At 37.8% G+C, this 22,998-nt stretch overlaps 1 pseudogene; it reads right to left on the bottom strand.

The window, feature by feature from the left end:
• Nucleotides 1-838: 838 nt before the first annotated feature.
• LOC114091535 (tetraspanin-13 pseudogene) lies at nt 839-1,376 on the bottom strand (annotated as a pseudogene).
• Between the last annotated feature and the right edge of the window lie 21,622 nt (nt 1,377-22,998).

The following is a 22,998-nucleotide window of genomic DNA, read 5'->3' as shown; positions in this document are numbered from 1 at the left end:
TTATTTTGAACAATGAAGGTAAGCATTCTACATTAAACATTTAATGATACCACTTTTCCTTTGCACATACATGTAAAAATCAAAAACTACAGCATAATTCCATAAAGACTTAGCTATTTCTAGAATAGTTTTGTGTAATCATAAAAGACTCCTAGAAATAAATTATCACTTTTATATTAACACTTTTCACTATAATATATGTTTTCATTTTTAAAAAAATATTCACTTTTTAGTTGTAGTTGCACAGAATACCTTTATTTATTTATTTATTTATTTATTTATTTTTATGTGGTACTGAGGATTGAACCCAGGGCCCCGCACGTGCTAGTCGAATGCTCCACCGCTGAACCACAACCCCAGCCCCACAATATATGTTTTCTTAAAGATAAAAATCTTGGGAATTTGGATTTCCCTTATTGATTGAACATAAAATAATCTCTTGCTTCCTGTATTTAATAAACTTCAACTCCTTCTATCAGGAGCTATATACACAGCACAGTGTTACTTACAAATATTCCAGTGAGATGTGTACTTAGTTTCACAATGATGAACACAGTGGTGCCATAAACAGTTTCTACAGGTAAAATGCTAGGAAATGCCAGAGTGGACAATGCCAGACACTGAGTACAATAGATTACAGGTACCCCTGAGGGCCAGAGGAGACCATAAATTTCAATTTTTAAGTAAAACATCTACAGAAACATGAGAAAAAAATATATAATTCCATTGTTGATAATGTAATTTTCTAGATACTCTTTCTTTTGTTAAATGGACAAACTAACTTAATTTAGAGAAAGTGAATATAATCATAATATGAAGGATCTTCCTTGTTTTCTCATCAGTGGAATGGAGTAGGATTAGTGACAGGATCTTTCTGGTTCCTATATTTGTAGTTCATCCAAACCCAGGATCTCTGAAACTGAAAAAAGAGGCTGAGGCCACCCAAAAATCTTAAAACCGCCCCAGTATATTCTCCCATTATTGGAGCACACAGCAAGCACTGGTGGCTGCTTTTGAACACAGCTGGCCAGATAGGTGTCATTTGGGTTAAAACTTCAGAACTCACAACAGTTTAAGTTTCTCTGGATGTCATTTTGAGCACTTGCTGTATTGTTCCAACCACCCTCCAGAAGCTGACTGTTGCTCCTGATCCCAGGCTAAGCAAGCACAACAGACAGAAAACTGAACAATAAATACAAGGAGGGAACTAATCATATATTTTTAAAAAATAAATAGCAACACCTGATGCTGTTTCTCAGCTCCAATTAGCCCACTAATGCAGTCAGAAACAGGAAGATGTCAACTGCAATGACAACACTGACCACTTGGGGACTATATATCAGTCCAAAGCAAATGCCTCTAGCAGCAAATCCAATTGTTGATTAACTAGGTAACTAAAAGCTAAGCAAGCACATCCACAACTATTTATTTTCACTTTGAGACAGTGTCTCACTAAATTACACAGGATGTTCTCCAGGTTATGAGTCTCCTACCTCCACTGCACCCAGTCAGTTTCTGATTTTTTAAAATTGCTTCTTTTGAAAACTTGAGCCAGGCTCTAGCCAACTCCACATAGCATAGCTAAAACATACATGGTATTCCATTATCTGATTCTCAGGAATCCAGAGAATATGGTTCATGTTACCATTGTAACTGAAAGGTAAGGAGGAAATACTGAAAAATGCCATTCCAGAGGAGTAATAGTCTCAAAAATCTTGTACACATTTTGCCCTGATTTCTTGCTGATTTAAGAACAACTGAAATAGTATGACAGACTCCATACAATCTCAGTAAGGCTGAAAGAATTTAAAGGACATAACAGTTGCGGGGAATACTACAAAAGAAGAGTGAGAGAATGAAACAGAAAATACTATCTGAAGTAATAAAAGGCAAAGACATCTCAAAATTAAAAAGTGCATGTGTATGTAGATTCAAGAAGCTCTGAGAACCTAAAGAAGATAAAATAAACAAAATAAATTATCTTACAACTGTTAGAAACCAATATGAAAAGAGAAGCTTAAGATGATCTAAGCAAAAATGATATATCATAAATGTGCAGTGCAACACTGCATATCAATGATGACTTTACTTCAAATAAAAAAGGAGATACGAAGGTCATTGAAGGAGATTTTGAATGGGCTCAATGAAAAAAATCATCTAATTATTTGACTCTGTATTCAGCAAACATATTTTCAATAAGAGAAATGAAATGCAGATATATTCAGAAAATGAAAACTAAAACCTAATTCATCATCCACAGAACAGCATAACAAGAAACTCAACAGGAATTTTTTTCTGGTTGAAGGGTAGTTATTCCAGATGGAAACCACATCTTCAGATATAAACAAAAAATATTAATGTAAAAAAAAACTTAAAAAAAATTAGTTATGTCAGTAAACAGACTCTTTTTCCTCTTAATTTGATAAATATACATATGATTGATCAAAAAATTACTTTGTTTTTTCAACACATTACCATACTGTAAGCATAAAACCATATATAGAAGTTGAGAATTAAGAAAATGAACATATTAAAACATAGTATCATCATATTTTTTATGAAACTGTATAAATTTGCCAGGAAAAGAAAACAAATATTAAAACAACAGACCAAAATGTAAATATCAATAATTATATAAGTATTTTAAAAGAATAGATTTTCAAATTGTACAAAAAACTATGGTAAACATTATAAATCTTATAAAACATGTGTGTTATAAAGATAGTTTAATTGAAAGTAAAGAGGCAGACCTGTGACCGACCAGCAGAACAGGCTCAGCAGCCTGCCGGCGTGGTAGACACATCACCCCAATTGGAGGAAAGGCCAGCTGCCTCCCGCAAGATAGGCAGACCGCGCGTCCTGGAGAAGGGGACCAGCGGCCAGCCGGCCTAGTTGAAAGATCACCCCAATTGGAGGAGGGGCACACCCGCTGCCCGCGCCTGCAAGGTAGGCAATCCTGCAACCTGGAGAACAGGCCCAGCGGCCCGCCAGCGTGGTAGACAGATCACCCCAATTGGAGGAGGAGCACAGCTGCCGCCCGCCCCTGCAAGGGAGACTTTGCAACTATACAAGAGCAATATAAATATATAGGGGGAAAATTCAATAACACAACAGTTTCACTAAGCAGAAAGAAACGCGAGCAGTATGAAAAGACAAGGAAAGAAAGGACCACAAGCAATGCAGGTCAACTCAAATTTAGAAGAGGTAATAGCTGCAGCAGATGGAATGTCAGATAAAGAATTCAGGATTTACATGTTTCAGATGATCTGGAGTCTCAAGGAAGACATTAGACAGCAAAATCAGACAATGAAAGATCACTTCAACAATGAATTACACAAACAAATCCAGGCAGCAAAAGATCAACTATACAGGGAGATAGAGGTTATGAAAAACAAACAAACAGAAATCCTAGAAATGCAGGAAGCAATAAACCAACTTAAAAACTCAAATGAGAATACTACCAGCAGAGTAGAACACTTAGAAGATAGAACATCAGACAATGAAGACAAAGTATTTCAACTTGAAAAGAACATAGACAGCTCAGCGAGACTCTTAAGAAACCATGAGCAGAACATCCAAGAAATATGGGATAACATAAAGAGACCAAACTTAAGAGTCATTGGGATACAGGAAGGTATAGAGGTCCAAAACAAAGGAATGAGCAATCTGTTCCACAAAATAATACGAGAAAACTTCCCAGACTTGAAGAATGAGACAGAATCCCAAATCCTAGAAGCCTACAGGACACCGAATGTGCAAAATCATAAGAGATCCACACCTAGACACATTACAATTAAGATGCCCAACATACAGATAAGGAGAGAATTTTAAAAGCCACAAGAGGAAGGAGGCAGATTACATTTAGGGGTAAACCAATCAGGATAACAGCTTATCTTTCAACACAGACTCTGAAAGCTAGAAGATCCTGGAACAACATATTTCAAATGCTGAAAGAAAATGGGTTCCAACCAAGAATTGTGTATCCAGCGAAATTAAGCTTCAGGATGGAGGATGAAACTAAAACCTTCCACGATAAACAAAAGTTAAAAGAATTTGTAGCTAGAAAACCATCTCTTAAAAACATCCTCGGCAAAACACTACAGGAAGAGGAAATGGAAAATAAGAGTGAAAACCAACAGTGGGAGGTAGTACAGTAAAGGGAAAAAATAGTCAAAGAGGAAAAACAAACCATGTTAAGTAACATAAATAAACAAATATGGCTGGAAGAACAATCCATATCTCGATAATAACCCTAAATGTTAATGGCTTAAACTCACCAATTAAGAGACACAGTCTAGTAGAATGGATACAAAAAAAAAGATCCAACAATACGCTGCCTACAGGAGATGCATTTGATAGGAAAACACATACATAGACTGAAGGTGAAAGGTTGGGAAAAATCATATCACTCATATGGACCTTGGAAACAAGCAGGAGTGTCCATACTCATATCAAATAAAATAGACTTCAAGCCAAAGTTAATCAAAAGGGATAAAGAGGGACACTACATACTGCTCAAGGGAACCATACACGAACAAGACATAACAATCATAAATATATATGCTCCAAACAATGGTGCAGCTATGTTCATCAAAAAAACTCTTCTCAAGTTCAAGAGTCTAATAGACCACCATACAATAATTATGGGAGACTTCAACACACCTCTCTCACCACTGGACAGATCTTCCAAACAAAAGTTGAATAAAGAAACTATAGAACACAATAATACAATTAATAACCTAGACTTAATTGACATATATAGAATATACCACCCAACATCAAGCAGTTACACTTTTCTCTCAACAGCACATGGATCCTTCTCAAAAATAGATCATATATTATGTCACAGGGCAACTTTTAGACATTATAAAGGAGTAGAGATAATACCATGCATCTTATCTGATCATAATGGAATGAAACTGGATATCAACGATAAAAGGAGGAAGGAAAAATCATGCATCACTTGGAGAATGAACAGTAGGTTACTGAATGATCAATGGGTTAGAGAAGACATCAAGGAGGAAATTAAAAAATTCTTAGAGATAAATGAAAATACAGACACAACATATCAGAATCTATGGGACACAATGAAAGCAGTTCTAAGAGGAAAATTCATTGCCTGTGTTGAGAGCCACAGCCGAAGGGGCCCCAGCAAACTTCCAGCTGCCAGCAATCCAGCTGCCGGCTGATGATTGGCTCACAGCGGCCCCAGCAACATCTAGCTGATTGGCTCCTCTGCGGTGATGCTCATTGGACTGTTTCCCTGCCCTTTCAGACCACGGAGCTGCTCATTGGGGGACTTTTTGGCTCTGCCCATGTGACCCAGCCAATCGGCCTCAAGAGCAGGAGGATTGTGGGAGGTGAAAAGAAGCTTGTGTGGGGAGAGACAGGCTTGTGGAAAGCCGGTGGTGGCAGTTGAGGCTCTGAGGGTTTTTCCTGAGAGGCTGTTTTGTTTGGCGTGTTTGGTTCTAAAAATAAAGTTAGTTTCTTTTGACAAGTGGCTCCTGATTGTGCCCAGCCAGACTGCGGCATCTGGTGGCCCGTACGGGGAGCGACTGAGGGTAAGTGAACTGCTCGCCCCTGAGGGCCGGGCGAGAGGATGGGTAGCCATTTTAAGATTCTTCTTTTGTTATTTTGTTTCACTTTTGTTTTAAGTTGCCTGTCCCTGGAGATGTGTAAGATGGAAGAAAAACCGCTCACATCTGAGGAACAGATAGGGAGAAAGGACGGATGGACATTTCAGGAGGCTATTATAATGATTTTGTGTTGTTTCAATTTTGTTTCACTCTGTTTCAGTTTTGTTAGGCGTTATCTTGTTGGGTTGTATTATAGTAGAAATATGGGATCAGAAATTAGTAAAAAACAAACTGAAAGAGTGTTAAGTAAATTGTTAGAGGAAGGAGGCATCCCAGTAAAATCAATAGCAGTCAGGGCATATGTTGATACAATACAAAAATGTAGCCCATGGCTTTTTAAGGAGGAGTTGTTAAATATATCACAATGGAACCATCATGGTGAAGATTTAAAAAGAATAGAAAAGAAAAGCCCAGGGACTCTGCCAGTTGGCACATTGCCACTGTGGACGTTCATATCTTGTTTGCTTAGTCCAAAGCCTTCAGTTCAGACAATGGTAGAGGAAGGAGAAGACATATTGATTCAAGTAAAAGAGAAGGTCTCTCAAGTTAGTCAGACAGAGGAAAAGATTCAAGTAAAAGAGAAGGCCTCTCAAGCTAGTCAGACAGAGAAAGAAAGTGTAATACAGAAAAAGCCATCAGGGGGAAAGTTACAACAGGAGACTGCTACTAACACCTTTCTATCACCAGAGGACGTAAGTGTCCAACTAACAAGGCCACCTCCATATGCTGGGAGGTCCCCAACCCCCGCAGTTGATAGTTGGGATCCTGAGACAAGATCTCAAATATTAACATGCCCTGTATTTGAGGCAGGAGGGCAGCGATTTTACCAAGTTTTAAATTTCAAAACAGTGAAGCAGCTAAAAGAGGCTGTAACAACCTATGGTCCTCAAGCACCCTTCACTGTAAGCATGGTCGAATCCATTAACAACTTGAACATGACGCCAGCAGATTGGGCTAATATGTGTAAAGCTGTGCTAAATGGAGGACAATACCTGTTATGGAAGGTTGCCAATGAGGAATTTTGCAAGGAGACGGCTAGGCGAAATGCAGCAGCTGGTTATCCTCAGAGAAATCTAGATATGTTGTTAGGAAAGGGACCTTATGAGGATCAGCAGCAACAAATTGCATATGATCCTGGCATATACGCACAAATTGCTGCAGATGCAATTAAGGCATGGAAGACTTTACAAGGACATGGAGGTTTACAAGGTCAATTATCTAAGGTAATACAAGGAGCTAATGAACCTTATGCTGAATTTGTAGATAGGCTTATTCAAACAGCTACCAGAGTTTTTGGGAATACAGAAAAAGCAATGCCATTACTAAAACACCTGGCTTATGAGCAAGCGAATCGTTGGTGCAGAGATATCATTAGACCATGGAAACATGAAGATTTAAACACATATATTAAATTATGTAGAGACATTAATGAACAAGAGCAAGTCGTGGCAGCTGCAGTAAAACAGGCTTTAGATGCCAGAGACATTAATGAACAAGGGCAAATTGTGGCAGCTGCAGTAAAACAGGCTTTAGATGCCAGGCCAAGAACATGCTACAATTGTGAACAAACAGGACATTTTAAAAGGAATTGCCCCATTGGAGGAGGGTTTAACAAAACTAGGTATCCAAGGAGTAGAATACCAGGTATTTGCCCACGATGCCGTAGAGGGAGACATTGGGCTAATGAATGCCGTTCTCAAACCACCATAGAGGGTACTCCATTATCAAAAAACGAACAAGGACCAGGTGTTTATCCACGATATCGTGGAGAAAGGCATCAGGCTCCATTGCCAAAAAATGGACAGGGGGGCCCAATGCTCCGGGGCCCAAAACCACAAATATACGGAGCACTGGAGGAACCCAGCAACCCCATCAGGGTAGTGCCCAGGACACATTGTCCATCAGATCCCTCATCAGACAAACCAGAGGGAGCGCAGGGTTGGACATCTGCGCCTCCGCCAGAGCAGTACTAACTCCAGAGATGGGAGTTCAAATCATTCCCACAGGGGTGAAAGGACCTCTTCCCAAAGGAACAGTAGGCTTATTATTGGGACACAGCTCTTCTACTCTAAAAGGACTTATGATAAGTCCTGGGGTAATTGATCCCGATTATGAAGGTGAAATAAAAATTATAGCCAGTTCTCCAAAGGGTATATCAGTAATTTCACCAGGAGATAGAATAGCACAGTTACTAATAATACCCAGCCTACATGATAAATTTTCCAGTCATACTGTAGAAAGAGGTTCCAAGGGATTAGGCTCCACAGGTGTAGATTGGGCTATGCTTTCTTTAAATTTAGATTCTCGCCCCATGCTAAAACTAAATATTCAAGGACATGAATTTAATGGGCTACTGGATACAGGTGCAGACCTTAGCATCATCTCTCGTCAAGAATGGCCAAAACATTGGCCATTACAACAAGCCACTCAAACACTTCGAGGCCTAGGAGTGGCGACTAATCCCCATAGAAGTGCAATGGTATTAGATTGGAAGGATCCTGAAGGATGTGAAGGAACTATACAGCCATATGTATTGGATCATCTTCCCGTAAATTTATGGGGACGAGATGTCCTAGATCAATTAGGTTTGACATTAACAAATAACATCAACCAAAATGCACCCACTATTATGACTAGACAAGGTTTTAGGAAAGGAAAAAGATTAGAAAAACAAGAACAAGGTATAGCAGCACCAATACAAATAGATCAAGGAACAGAAAGACATGGGTTGGATTTTCAGAAAGGGCCACTGAGACAATAAAAATTACTTGGAAATCAGAAAGACCAGTATGGGTTCCTCAGTGGCCCCTGACTAAAGAAAAGATACAAGCAGCCCATGACCTGGTCAAACAACAATTAGCGGAAGGACATATACAACCTTCTGTATCTCCCCATAATACTCCCATTTTTGTCATCAAAAAGAAATCTGGTAAATGGAGATTATTGCAAGATTTAAGAGCCATTAATAATGAGATGGTTATTATGGGACCTGCTCAATCAGGGATTCCTCAGTTGTCTGCTTTGCCAAAAACCTGGTATATTTTAGTTATAGATATTAAAGATTGTTTTTTTTTCAATTCCAATTCATCCTGAGGATAGTCCACATTTTGCATTTACTATCCCTGCACTGAATCATGAAGGTCCTGATCAGAGATATGAATGGAAAGTACTCCCTCAAGGGATGGCTAACAGCCCAACTATGTGTCAAATTTATGTTAACAAAGTAATCCAGCCACTTAGAAATCAAAATCCTGAACTACAAATATTTCACTATATGGATGATGTATTATTAGCACACAAAGATAAAAACACATTGCTAGAATGTTATGCCACACTTACAAACTTATTAAAAAATTATAATCTAGAGATAGCAATAGATAAAGTACAATTAAATTTTCCAATTAATTATTTAGGAGTTCTATTATCCTCAACCATGGTCCGTCCACCAAAAATTCAAATATGAGTAGATCAACTCAAATCAATTAATGACTTTCAAAAGTTATTAGGAGACATAAATTGGATAAGGCCTTATTTAGGTATACCAACAGGAGAGTTGGGACCTTTATTTGATATCCTAAAAGGTCCATCAGATCCAAATTCACCCCGAATGTTAACGCCTGAAGCAAGAAAGGCATTGAAAATCATTTAAAAGTATATGGAAAATATGCATTTCTATAGAATTGATATAAGTTTGCCTTTATTATTTATTATACTACCAACAAAAAATATTCCTACAGGAGTATTTTGGCAAGAAGGTCCATTATTATGGATACATTTATCTTATTCTCCTAACACTATTCTTACTAGGTATCCTGAGGCTGTAGGACAATTAATACTCAAAGGAATAAAAGCAGCAAAGGGAGTGTTTGGAATTTCTCCCAATAAAATTATTACTCCATATACTATGAATCAAATTGATGAGTTAGCTAATGAGTTAAATACTTGGGCAATAATCATGTGCAAATCTAATGTTTCATTTGATAACCACTTACCATCTAATCCTTTATTGTCTTTTTGGTCATTGCATCCTGTAATTTTTCCAAAAATGACAAGAAAAACACCTATCATGAATGCTCCAAATATATTCACTGATGGGTCAAATAATGGTACAGCAGCAGTAGTTACCCCTGATCAAAATTTTACATTTTTAGTACCCAAACAATCAGCTCAAAAGGTAGAGCTTAATGCAGTTTTACAAGCTTTTGTGATGTTTAAAGATTCTGTATTTAATTTATTTTCTGATAGTCAGTATGTAGTTAATGCTATAGTATCTCTTGAAGATGCTGATAGGATTTCCCCTTCTTCTACTGTTTTCTCTTTGCTTTCCACTATACAAAGTCTAATCTGGGACAGAAAAGATCCATTCTTTATAGGACATATCAGGGCACATACAGGATTGCCTGGAGCCCTTAGTTTGGGCAATGATTTAGCAGATAAAACTACACATGACATACATATTTTTTCTACACTAGAAGAAGCTATAAATTTTCATAAAAAGTTCCATGTCAATGCTAATACTTTACAAAAGCATTTTAAAATAACTAAGGAACAAGCTAGACAAATAATAAAACAATGTCAAAATTGTGTGACCTTTTTACCACAAGTTAATCTTGGAGTCAATCCTAGAGGATTGATACCTAACCATATTTGGCAGATGGACGTCACACACTTGCCAGAATTTGGAAAATTAAAATATTTGCATGTTACAGTTGATACTTCTTCTGGATTTTTGATGGGCTCCCTTCATGCCGGAGAAAAAACTAAAGATGTTATAGCTCATTGCTTACAAAATTTTGCCACTGTGGGTGTTCCAAAACAGTTAAAAACAGATAATGCCCCTGGTTATACTTCTACCTCTTTTAAACAATTTTGCTCAACATTTGGCATTACTCATATAACAGGAATCCCATACAATCCACAGGGACAAGGCATAGTTGAAAGAGCTCATCAAACTATTAAAATGTACTTATTAAAGCAAAAAGAAGGAATTGGGAAGGGGTATATATTCCCCAAAGATAAACTTAAAATAACCCTTTTTACTCTAAACTTTTTAAATTTGGATTCATCAGGACTTAGTGCTGCGGAAAGGCATATGTGTCCAAAAAATGTGCATAAGCCCAAGGTACTTTGGAAGGATATTCTAACAGGACAATGGAAAGGTCCTGACCCAGTAATTGTCTGGAGTCGGGGGTCTGTTTGTGTGTTTCCACAGGGAGAACAGCAGCCGATTTGGATTCCAGAGAGATTAACCAAGGTCCTGACCCAGTGATTGTCTGGAGTTGGGGGTCTGTTTATGTGTTTCCACAGGGAGAACAGCAGCCGATTTGGATTCCAGAAAGATTAACTAAAGCGATTTCTACAGACCAAAAAGAAGATGATTTGGCTCAAATCCATAACAACTGATATCCAAAACTCCAGTTTGGCTATTCTTACATCTGCAACAGAACCAGGATGCTTTTTTCAATATCTATTTTATTATTGCCCTTTGCCATATCATGAAGTTCTATTTTGTTTTTTGAGCTCATACATACCTAGGTTAATGTTTTGCTGATCAGTTCTATTTTTTGATTATAGAGTTTTTAAACATTGCAATGGAGATTTCACCTGTAAAAGTTATAAGGCCTTTACTATAATGTTATGTGTTGTATGTATTATATTATGTGTGCACACTTGTGTTTTGTGTTATATGTTTGAATGTACGTATGTCCATATATCATATATGATGAGCGCTCATGATAAAATGGATCCAAATATTTTTTTCATGTGATTTATATGGTTTAATTTAAATTGGGTAAACAACTGTTGAGGATTGTTTTAATATGTAAACAAAAAAGAAGGTTAACAGATCTGTTTGTTTACTTTCACCTTTCCTTTTCATCATATTTAATAATTCTCTTAAAGATAATGTAAATTGTTAAGAAAATTGTTTTCTTTTAGTGCCTTCTGTAATGTTACATAATTTTTTCTTTAGCCATTATTGCCAGAATTCCTATCTTCATCCCAGTGCTGGTGAAGTCAAAGATAAAACCAATCTACAGCTTCTACAATAGCCATCACTGAACTGCTTGCAGAACTTGCCTGGACACATTGTGAGCTCACCTGTATGCATTGTGAACTATCTGTTGGTGCAGCGACTTGTGGTAGTGTTGGGGTATTTTTGCTGATGATGTCACCAGTGGTACAATTTTTCAAAGGAGCCGTCAATTGGCTTAATGTCATGGCATTTTGCATCCTCCTCTACTAGTGATGGTCTAAAATTTGGGGGCCAACAGAGGTGAGGCAAAGAACCTCACCGCCCACTGGTGCAAAGGCCTATCCACAAGTATAGCTGTATGCTGGACCGGTAGTCAGTGACGGGTATGATCCAATTGCAGTGGTACCAACCTAAGACAGGAGGCTGACGCCTTGAGGTCAGTTCATCCGATGACGGGTAAGGACCATATGTTGAATTGGACTGCCTAACAGACACGGTCCCTAAGCCACATGCTTGTTGTTTAAACAGAGAGGGGGAGATGTTGAGAACCACAGCCGAAGGGGCCCCAGCAAACTTCCAGCTGCAAGCAATCCAGCTGCCAGCTGATGATTGACTCCTCGGCCCCAGCAACATCTAGCTGATTGGCTCCTCTGCGGTGATGCTCATTGGACTGTTTCCCTGCCCTTTCAGACCACGGAGCTGCTCATTGGGGACTTTTTGGCTCTGCCCACGTGACCCAGCCAATCGGCCTCAAGAGCAGGAGGATTGTGGGAGGTGGAGAGAAGCTTGTGGGGGGAGAGACAGGCTTGTGGAAAGCCGGTGGTGGCAGTTGAGGCTCTGAGGGTTTTTCCTGAGAGGCTGTTTTGTTTGGCGTGTTTGGTTATAAAAATAAAGTTAGTTTCTTTTGACAAGTGGCTCCTGATTGTGCCCAGCCAGACTGCGGCAGCCTGGAGTTCATTCCTTAAAAAAAGGAAAAACCAACAAATATATGATCTCACACTTCATCTCAAAATCCTAGAAAAAGAAGAGCAAAACAACAGCAAAAGAAGTAGAAGGCAAGAAATAATTAAAATCAGAGCTGAAATTAATGAAATCAAAACAAAAGAAACAATTGAAAAAATTGACAAAACTAAAAGTTGGTTCTTTGAAAAAATAAATAAGATCGACAGACCCTTATCCATGCTAACGAAGAGAAGAAGAGAGAGAACTCAAATTACTAGCATAAGGGATGAAAAACGCAATTTCACAACAGACACTTCAGAAATACAGAAGATAATTAGAAAGTATTTTGAATCCTTATACTCCAATAAAATAGAAGATAGTGAAGGCATCGATAAATTTCTTAAGTCATATGATCTACCCAGATTGAGTCAGGAGGATATAGACAACCTAAACAGACCAATATCAATGGAGGAAACAGAAGAAGCCATCAAAAGATTACCAACTAAGAAAAGCCCAGGACCAGATGTGTATACAGCAGAGTTTTACAAAACCTTTAAAGAAGAACTAATACCAATACTTTTCAAGCTATTCGAGGAAATAGAAAAAGAAGGAGAACTTCCAAATTCATTCTACAAGGCCAACATCACCCTGATTCCTAAACCAGACAAAGACAATTCAAAGAAAGAAAACTACAGACCAATATCTCTAATGAATCTAGATGCAAAAATCCTCAATAAAATTTTGGCGAATCGGATACAAAAACATATCAAAAAAAATTGTGCACCATGATCAATTAGGATTCATCCCTGGGATGCAAGGCTGGATCAATATACGGAAATCAATAAATGTTATTCACCACATCAATAGACTTAAAGATAAGAACCATATGATCATATCTATAGATGCAGAAAAAGCATTCGAAAAGTACTGCATCCCTTTATGTTCAGAACTCTAGAGAAACTAGGGATAACAGGAACATACCTCAATATTGTAAAAGCTATATATGCTAAGCCTCAGGCTAGCATCATTCTGAATGGAGAAAAATTGAAGGCATTCCCTCTAAAATCTGGAACAAGACAGGGATGCCCTCTCTCACCACTTCTGTTCAACATAGTTCTCGAAACACTGGCCAGAGCAATTAGACAGACGAAAGAAATTAAAGGCATAAAAATAGGAAAAGAAGAACTTAAATTTTCACTATTTGCAAAAGACATGATTCTATACCTAGCAGACCCAAAAGGGTCTACAAACAAACTATTAGAGCAAATAAATAAATTCAGCAAAGTGGCAGGATATAAAATCAACACGCATAAATCAAAGGCATTCCTGTATATCAGCGATAAATCCTCTGAAATGGAAATGAGGACAACCACTCCTTTCACAATATCCTCAAAAAAAATAAAATACTTGGGAATTAACCTAACACAAGAGGTGAAAGACTTATACAATGAAAACTACAGAACCCTAAAGAGAGAAATAGAAGAAGATCTTAGAAGATGGAAAAATATACCCTGTTCATGGATAGGCAGAACTAACATCACCAAAATGGCGATATTACCAAAAGTTCTCTATAGGTTTAATGCAATGCCAATCAAAATCCCAATGGCATTTCTTGTAGAAATAGATAAAGCAATCATGAAATTCATATGGAAAAATAAAAGACCCAGAATAGCAAAAACAACTCTAAGCAGGAAGTGTGAATCAGGCGGTATAGCAATACCAGATTTCAAACTATACTACAGAGCAATAGTAACAAAAACAGCATGGTACTGGTACCAAAACAGGCAGGTGGACCAATGGTACAGAATAGAGGACACAGAAACCAATCAACAAAATTACAACTATCTTATATTTGATAAAGGGGCTAAAAGCATGCAATGGAGGAAGGATAGCATCTTCAACAAATGGTGCTCGGAAACCTGGAAATCCATATGCAACAAAATGAAACTGAATCCCCTTCTCTCGCCATGCACAAAAGTTAACTCAAAATGGATCAAGGAGCTTGATATCAAATCAGAGACTCTGTGTCTGATAGAAGAAAAAGTTGGCTCCGATCTACATATTGTGGGGTCGGGCTCCAAATTCCTTAATAGGACACCCATAGCACAAGAGTTAATAACAAGAATCAACAAATGGGACTTACTTAAACTAAAAAGTTTTTTCTCAGCAAGAGAAACAATAAGAGAGGTAAATAGGGGGCCTACAACATGGGAACAAATTTTTACTCCTCACACTTCAGATAGAGCCCTAATATCCAGAGTATACAAAGAACTCATAAAAATTAAACAATAAGATAACAAATAACCCAATTAACAAATGGGCCAAGGACCTGAACAGACACTTCTTAGAGGAGGATATACAATCAATCAACAAGTACATGAAAAAATGCTCCCCATCTCTAGCAGTCACGGAAATGCAAATCAAAACCACCCTAAGATACCATCTCACTCCAGTAAGATTGGCAGCCATTATGAAGTCAAACAACAAGTGCTGGCGAGGATGTTGGGATCAGTGTACACTTGTACATTGCTGGTGGGACTGCAAATTGGTGTGGCCAATTTGGAAAGCAGTATGGAGATTTCTTGATCCAGCTATTCCCCTTCTTGGTCTATTCCCTAAAGACCTAAAAAGAGCATACTACAGGAACACTGCTACATCGATGTTCATAGCAGCACAATTCATAATAGCAAGACTGTGGAACCAAACTAGATGCTCTTCAGTAGATAAATGGATAAAAAAATGTGGCATTTATACACAATGGAGTATTACTCTGCATTAAAAAATGACAAAATCATAGAATTTGCAGGGACATGGATGGCATTAGAGCAGATTATGCTAAGTGAAGCTAGCCAATCCCTAAAAAAACAAATGCCAAATGTCTTCTTTGATTTAAGGAGGGTAACTAAGAACAGAGTAGGGAGGAAGAGCATGAGAAGAAGATTAACGTTATACAGGGATGAGAGGTGGGAGGGAAAGGGAGAGAGATGGGAAATTGCATGGAAATGGAAGGAGACCCTCAGGGTTATACAAAATTACATACAAGAGGAAATGAGGGGTAAGGGAATAAAAAACAAGGGGGATAAATGAATTACAGTAGATGGGGTAGAGAGAGAAGAGGGGAGGGGAGGGGGGATAGCAGAGGGTAGGAAAGGCAGCAGAATACAAGAGACACTAGTATGGCAATATGTAAATCAGTGGATGTGTAACTGATGTGATTCTGCAATCTGTATACGGGGTAAAAATGGGAGTTCATAGCCCACTTGAATCAAAGTGTGAAATATGATATATCAAGAACTATGTAATGTTTTGAACAACCAACAATAAAAATTTTTAAAAAAGAAAGACATAAAAAAGAAAGTAAATACACAGTCCTTAAAACTTTCACAAAATATTATAATGAGTTATGGGTCCAAATATAAAATGCAAAGGTATAAGACACTTACAGCTAATATAGGAGAAAATCTAAACCTCCTTTGTTTTTGCGATGACAAAATATTTTAAGTGCACCAGAATGTGAATGTTCATGAAAGAATTGATAAGTTGAATTTCATTAAAATTAAAACCCTTTGCTCTGAGAAAGACAGTTAATAGAATAAGAAGAAACAAATTGCAGAAAATATTTTAGAAACATATCTGTTAAAACACTGGTATTCAATATATATAAATAGTTTGTAAAAAATCATTGGTAAGAAACCAGACAATTGATATAAAAAGAGGCTAAGTATTTGAACATCATGCTAGAAAAGTTATACAAATGACAAATAAGTATTTAAAATGATGCCTAAAATCATAAGCCACTATGAACTTGCAAAATAAAACAACTTACACATCTATTTCTAGTAGAATGGCTAATTTCAACAAAACTAATAACACAAAACACTGGAGAGAATGTGGCACAATAGGAAATCTCATTCTTTGCTGCTGGTGGAAATGCAAAATGGTAAAGGAAATTTACATGACAGTTTGACATTTTCTAATAAAATTAAATATGCTCTTAACATGTAATCTATTATTTATACAAATTAGTTGAACTTATTCTTACACAAAATCTTGTACATGAATGTTTTGTCAAAATTCAAAAGCAGCCAAGATGCACTTCAGAAATTAGATGGATGCCAGGCGCAGTGGTGCATTCCTGTAATCCACAAATGAACTATTCAGCCACAAAAGACATGAAACAACCTTAAATGAAAATGAGAAAGTTAAAGGAGCCAATCTGAAAAGACTCCATACTCTGATTCCAATTATATGGCATTCTATTAAAGGCAAAATTACGAGGATATTAAATGGATATCCAAAACTCATAGAATGTTCAACACTAAGAATTAGCTGTAATAAAAACTAAGAATTTTGGCTAATGACAATACAAAATATTGAATCATCGATAGTAATAAATGTAGTACTTTAATGTAAGATGTTAACAAGAGTGTCAACTGTAGGATAATAATATAGCAATGTTATCTAGAATAGCAAAAAGCAAATGGAAAAAAATATAACAAATTTGAATGAACTGAATTGTCAGAATATTAAATGTAAAGTAAATTCACAGCTGAAAATACCTTGTAGAATTCACCTTAAGAACATTAATTAAAAAAAAATAGATCAACGATATACAACAGAGTCTTGAAGAAGTCTAACACATATAACTCAACTGATTGTTAACACTGTCGCCAAGAAAAATCAATGTGGAAAACAATATTTTCTACAAAACCTATCCAACAATGATAAGAGGTTGTTAAACAAGAATAAATAAATAACTTCAACAATACTGCTTTGAGTACATTTCAATACTTGGACATGAGACTTTGTGGGAATTTCTAGATCTATACCATAACAGAATTGTTACAGTGGTCCATTTCACCTTTTGACTATAGTCTTATCTGCTTATTCCAAAAGGAACACGTTTTTCATTTCCTCTTCTCCCTTTCCATCTCCCTAACCTGGGAGCATGGAACAGGATTAACTTTTACCAATCCTAGACCTACTTATCTGTATTTGAGAACACACAGAAAACAGGAACCTAGTAAACCACACTTGGGGAATGGCCCCAAAAATCTAAGGAATGGCTATCTCCCAAATTAACAAGTGAATCACAATCACCCTTCAGGGAACATATGGAATACAGCTTTTATTTTCCCTTATGAGCAGAATTCTGGCCTCTGGGGAAGGAGTTCCTTGTTCTTCTTTGCTAGCAAATCATTAAACCTTCTTTTTCCGTTTTTGCAAAAATATGTCCTCATTATTGGATTGGCATCAGGGGCAAGGTCCAAGCTTATGGTAACAAAATTGGTGACACAAATGGGACCCAAGTGCAGCCCCCACTCCAGCTTTTGGCAGGCCTGGCACTCCAAGCAACCCTACTTCCATGCTGAGGGTGTTCGGCAAAATTGTTGACAGCTGACTGCTGGAAAGTTAGGAGTTGGGTGTGTTTGCCTTGGGTCAAATCAGAGAAGCTATTCCTGTGAGTAAAGGGAGTGACTGATGGGCTACCCCAGCAGCTGCAAAGCCCCTTTTGTTTTCGGGAACTCCCAGCTTCCTTCTCTGAATTGTGTGGATTGCTCCATCTTGGTCCACTTTGAGTAAAAGCAAACTGAATGCAGTAAAGTCCTGAAACCTTATCCATCTGGTAAGTTCCCTCTGTGTTCACAGACCCTCTGTCTGTGTATTTTTTGTTTGTATCTGTCACTGGCCCTTTAAGACACGACATGGACGATACTACATTGTTTATTTATTTATTTATTTATGTATTTATTTATTTATTTATTTTTGAGCGCTGGGGATTGAACTCAGGGACACACAACCACTGAGCCACATCCCCAGCCCTATTTTGTATTTGAGAGTCAGGGTCTTACTGAGTTGTTTAACACCTTGCTGTTGCTGAGGCTGGCTTTGAACTCCCAATCCTCTTGTCTAAGCCTCCTGAGATGCTGGGATTAGAGGCATTCACCACCATAACCAGCTACTGCATTAATCTTACAGGTAGTTTCTTGGGACAGATCTTGACTGCATGGGTCACCTATAGATACAAAATGGTCTAAGAAAAAGATGACATTTTTCTGTAACAATGTGATCTTTGCATGGTTTTTTGAGTTATTGTACAATTATGTAGTTGAAATTGGTCTGTTGGAGATAAAGTAATGAAAGAAATTCTGTATGTTCAGGTATGTATGCAGTTGCATAATAAGGAGTCTGAACAGTTAAAAAACTAATGTGATGACACAAAATACACTGTCTGTAATGTGTGAGGATAGCAGAACCACAGACTAAAGGGTTTTAAAAAAAAGAACATTTTAGTCCTTTCAAAGGTGCTGGGCTGACAATCCTAGCACTGCTTCTCAGCCTGGCCCCAGGCAGCTGCAAATTATCCTGCTGTGGGTCAGGGATTCCAGTCCTGGGCTAAAGGAAAGAAATCCCAGGAAAGCTGCCTCATCTATAAAGAAATGGGTAAAGAGGACCTGGCTTCTACCTTGCCTTCCATCCACTTTTTGCCCATGGGAACAAAATTAGAGTTTGAGAATGCAGGTTAGTTTGCTGCTTCTGCTGACAAATGAAATCTATGTAAGCTATGGCAGTCCTCACTGATTTCTTTCTGAGTTCTTGTCTCATGGGTCCAAATAATAAAATCCACAGATGGTGTCAGAGGACCAAAATGAAAGCAATAAAATTTGTTTTGAATGTGAGAAGAAAAGATGGAACTCTCCATAATGTGAGGGGATAACCGGTGGAATGCTTTTCCACTTGAGCATACCAGTCTGGGGAATTAGGGCTTCTGGATAAAGGCATGATCATAGTTCATGCTGAACAAACATTAATTAAAAAAGCTTTGGAACTACTTGTTGGAATCTGCTGTACAGGTTTGGGGAGGGTACTAAGGCTATTGGCTTGGCCCATTACTTTCTAGTTTCTACCATGCAGCCTACGCAATGGTTTCATTAATGAGGTTCTAGGCACAAAGTTAGTTAGAAGAGATCAAAATAAAACACACAGACTCAGTTACCTTATTTCTATTGCCAGGTCCGAGACGGCTCCCCTCTCTGGCTCCAACCTCTAACCGCCCAGCAGGGCAGCAAGGATTACTCAGGGCTAGCAGGAGAGAGAGAGAGTGAACACGCCAGGGAGTAGCCTTTCATTGGGGAACAAGAAATTCAGGAGATAATTCCATCCAATGAAGGTTGAGGGGGGACAGCACTCCAAGGTCAGGGTCAGTGATTGGGCCCCCGGGGTCAGGGGTCAGTCACACCCCCACACGGACGGGTTCTCTCATCAGGAAAGGGCCGGGAAAATTCCGACACAGCCAGAAGCCTCAGACCCTTAACGGGAGTCGCCCAGTCACGTGTCAGGATGGCTTCCCACATATTCCCCCTTTCTATTCTTAAAAATGAGGCGGCGGTTCACTCTTTGGAGTTTCTGTATTCTTGTTCCGAAGACTCGCCATCCTATAATTACAACACAAAAGAGAATTAACAGCAAAGAGAATAATCCAATAATGTACCAGGCCGAGTGTTTAAGAATATTTCCAGGGTTGAATCCATTTAACTCCTTCAATATTTGGTTTGCCAGAGAAGAAGGATCTGAAAAATCAGCTCTATTATTTTGAATGTCTTGGATATGGTGATGAAGTTCCAGAATATCCAAGCTATTATTACTATTTTGCCAAATACCTAATAAATGGTTTTTAACCTTCTCCCAGTCCCAGAGAGAAGCATTGTACTTGGCAGCTGTAACACAAACATACTTATAATTGGCATGGCATTTAAGCCTTTCCTTAAATTTTAAGGCTGAAAGTTCATTACCTATGTCTATAACAGTCGCCTCTAAGGCGTTTAATTTAGTCTCAATCCTTTCATCAATATTTACTTGATTACGCAGAGCCTTGGAAGTATTTTGAGCTAAATTATTAAGAAATTTTGCATGCTGAATATTCTGAGACAATGTCAGAGACGCAGAGACAGTTGAGGCAATAAAGGAGACTAGCGCCAAAACACCAACAATTATAACTCCAATAGCACGTTTTGGTCTTGCTAACTGGGCATGAATTTGCTGCAAGACTTGTAAACCAGTATCAGCATACCATGGCTCTGAAATATTAGCAGGCAATAAAACAAAAGAGGGCTGATGAAGTATCAGCACTCCTTTTCCTCCATTATACCTAGTAATACAATTGGTTAGGTTACATTTATTACAAGTAACAATATATCTGTCATCTATCCATTTAACTTTTACATTTCCAATAATTAAAACATAAGGAGATTGGACACAGGCTCGTAAGCCATAGCAAGATCCCTCTTTACAGTTCTTCCCAACAAATTTTGGTAAAGGTTTGTCTGTAAAATGTAAGAATTCTGAGGCAACAATTAAACGCCAAACATCTTTCTGAACACCTCCTTTACTATAAGTCAAAATATTACTAACAAATCCTGCAGGTGTCATAGCAGAATTTCTTCGTAATTGTCTTTTATCAATTTTTGGAGACCAGTCTAAAATATACCCACTATCTTTAGACACCTTATTTTGTACAGGAAAGGTATTTACACAATCCATCCATTTAGGAAAAGTGCCAATCTCAATTGTAGAACTATTTGGACAGTGGGGCATCCGTGGAGGTTTTGCAGAAATGACTGGCTTGTTATGGGAAAGTCCAATCTTAATTACTGATCTAGTATAAGGTCTTAAGTCTCCATAAATAGAATTATTTGTCAGTCTAGGTCTACCAATCGCTGTCTTTTCTTTGAATGATACTTTCAGACAGCCAGCATGTTTATCGTGTGACCAACACAAAGGTAATTGGGCACTGTAGCCAGAATAATTAAATCTAGTCACATGATTGGGAGTAATATGAGTATCTGTAAATCCTCCCATCATGAATGAGTCATTAGTAAATACTGGAATAGATTCTCCAGTCCACACAGCTGGGTGTACCAGGGGTGGATCTGGGAAATATGTCCAGTAAGTGTCTACTTGATCCCCCTTTACCTGACAGCCCAACAGGGCAATTACTGTTGCTACCATCATCACTGGGGTCCTGTTCTCTCCTAGGTGTCGAAGTATTCGGGTTAGCTTCTTCACGTCTTCCCATGAAATCAGCTTTTCGGCTGGGTCAATCTGGTCTTTCTTCATCCTTTTCCAATATCTCCTCCTTCTGGATAGGGGCTCCTATTTTGGGGAGTCACAAACCTATTTTCCCCCTTTAATTTTTGTAATTGAAGCTTAATAGATAAATGAGCTCATTTCACAATGGCTTGGCCTTGAGGGTTATAAGGAATTCCTGTTTTATGATTAATTTTAAACTCTTGGCAAAATTGTTGAAAAGAAGAGCTTACATAAGCTGGAGCATTATCTGTTTTAATCTGCATAGGGCACCCTAAAACAGAAAAGGCTGCTAAGCAATGAGAAATTACATGTTGAGTATTTCCCTTAGTACATGCTGTGGCAAAAATAAATCTAGAATAAGTGTCCACTATGACATGCACATAACATTGTTTACCAAATTGAGGAATATGAGTTACATCCATTTGCCATATTTGATTTGGTTTTAATCCACAGGGATTTACCCCTGATGGCAGAGATGGAGTGTGAATAACACATTTAGGGCATTGGCTTACAATCTGACGAGCTTGTTCTCTAGTAATATTAAATTTTTTACGTAAGCTAGAAGCATTTTGATGATGCAAGGAATGGGAAGCTAGTGCACAGTCATATGAAGACATCTGTTGACAAAAAGCTACTAATTTATCAATCTTGTCATTACCTGAAACTAAGGGTCCTGGAGGATTAGTATGAGCCCGTTTGTGCCCTATGAAACATGGGTACTTTCGCATTAGCACTGTCTTTTGTAAATTATGAAATAACTCAAATAACTCTTGTGATGAAGTATACCCAATAACTGAAGTTTCAATATTTTTAGTAACTCCGACTGCATATAAGCTGTCAGAATAAATATTAATAGGCTCATTTGAAAAGTAATTTAAGGCACAAATCAGAGTTTGAAGCTCTGCTCTTTGGGCAGAAGTATAAGAAGTTTGTATTACCTCTGTGTGAACACGACTATAAAAACCTGCTTTACCTGAGTTAGAACCATCCGTGAACACTGATAAAGCTTCATCTATAGGATGTGCACGTACAATCTTTGGAAAAATAAGTGACGTTAATGATGCAAATTGTATAATCTTATCACGAGGATAATGGCTATCTATCTGGCCAGGAAAATCAGCAAAAGCTATCTGCCATGAGCTAGAAGTTTGAAAAAGCCAATTAGTCTGTTGAATAGAAAATGGAATAATTATGATATCAGGCTCAGATCCAATTAATTGTAAAATCCTAGTTCTACCTTTAATTACTAATTGAGCTATAGAATCATGAAAAGGAATTAATGTCTTTTGAGGAGAGTGGGATAAATAAATCCACTCAATAACTCCTAATCTTTGCCATATGGCTCCTGTTGGGGTA

The sequence above is a fragment of the Marmota flaviventris genome, chromosome X (genome assembly GCF_047511675.1).
Source record: "Marmota flaviventris isolate mMarFla1 chromosome X, mMarFla1.hap1, whole genome shotgun sequence".
Classification (NCBI taxonomy): Eukaryota; Metazoa; Chordata; class Mammalia; order Rodentia; family Sciuridae; genus Marmota; species Marmota flaviventris.
Note: the sequence above shows the minus strand (reverse complement) of the source record. Positions and strands in the feature narration are given on the sequence as shown.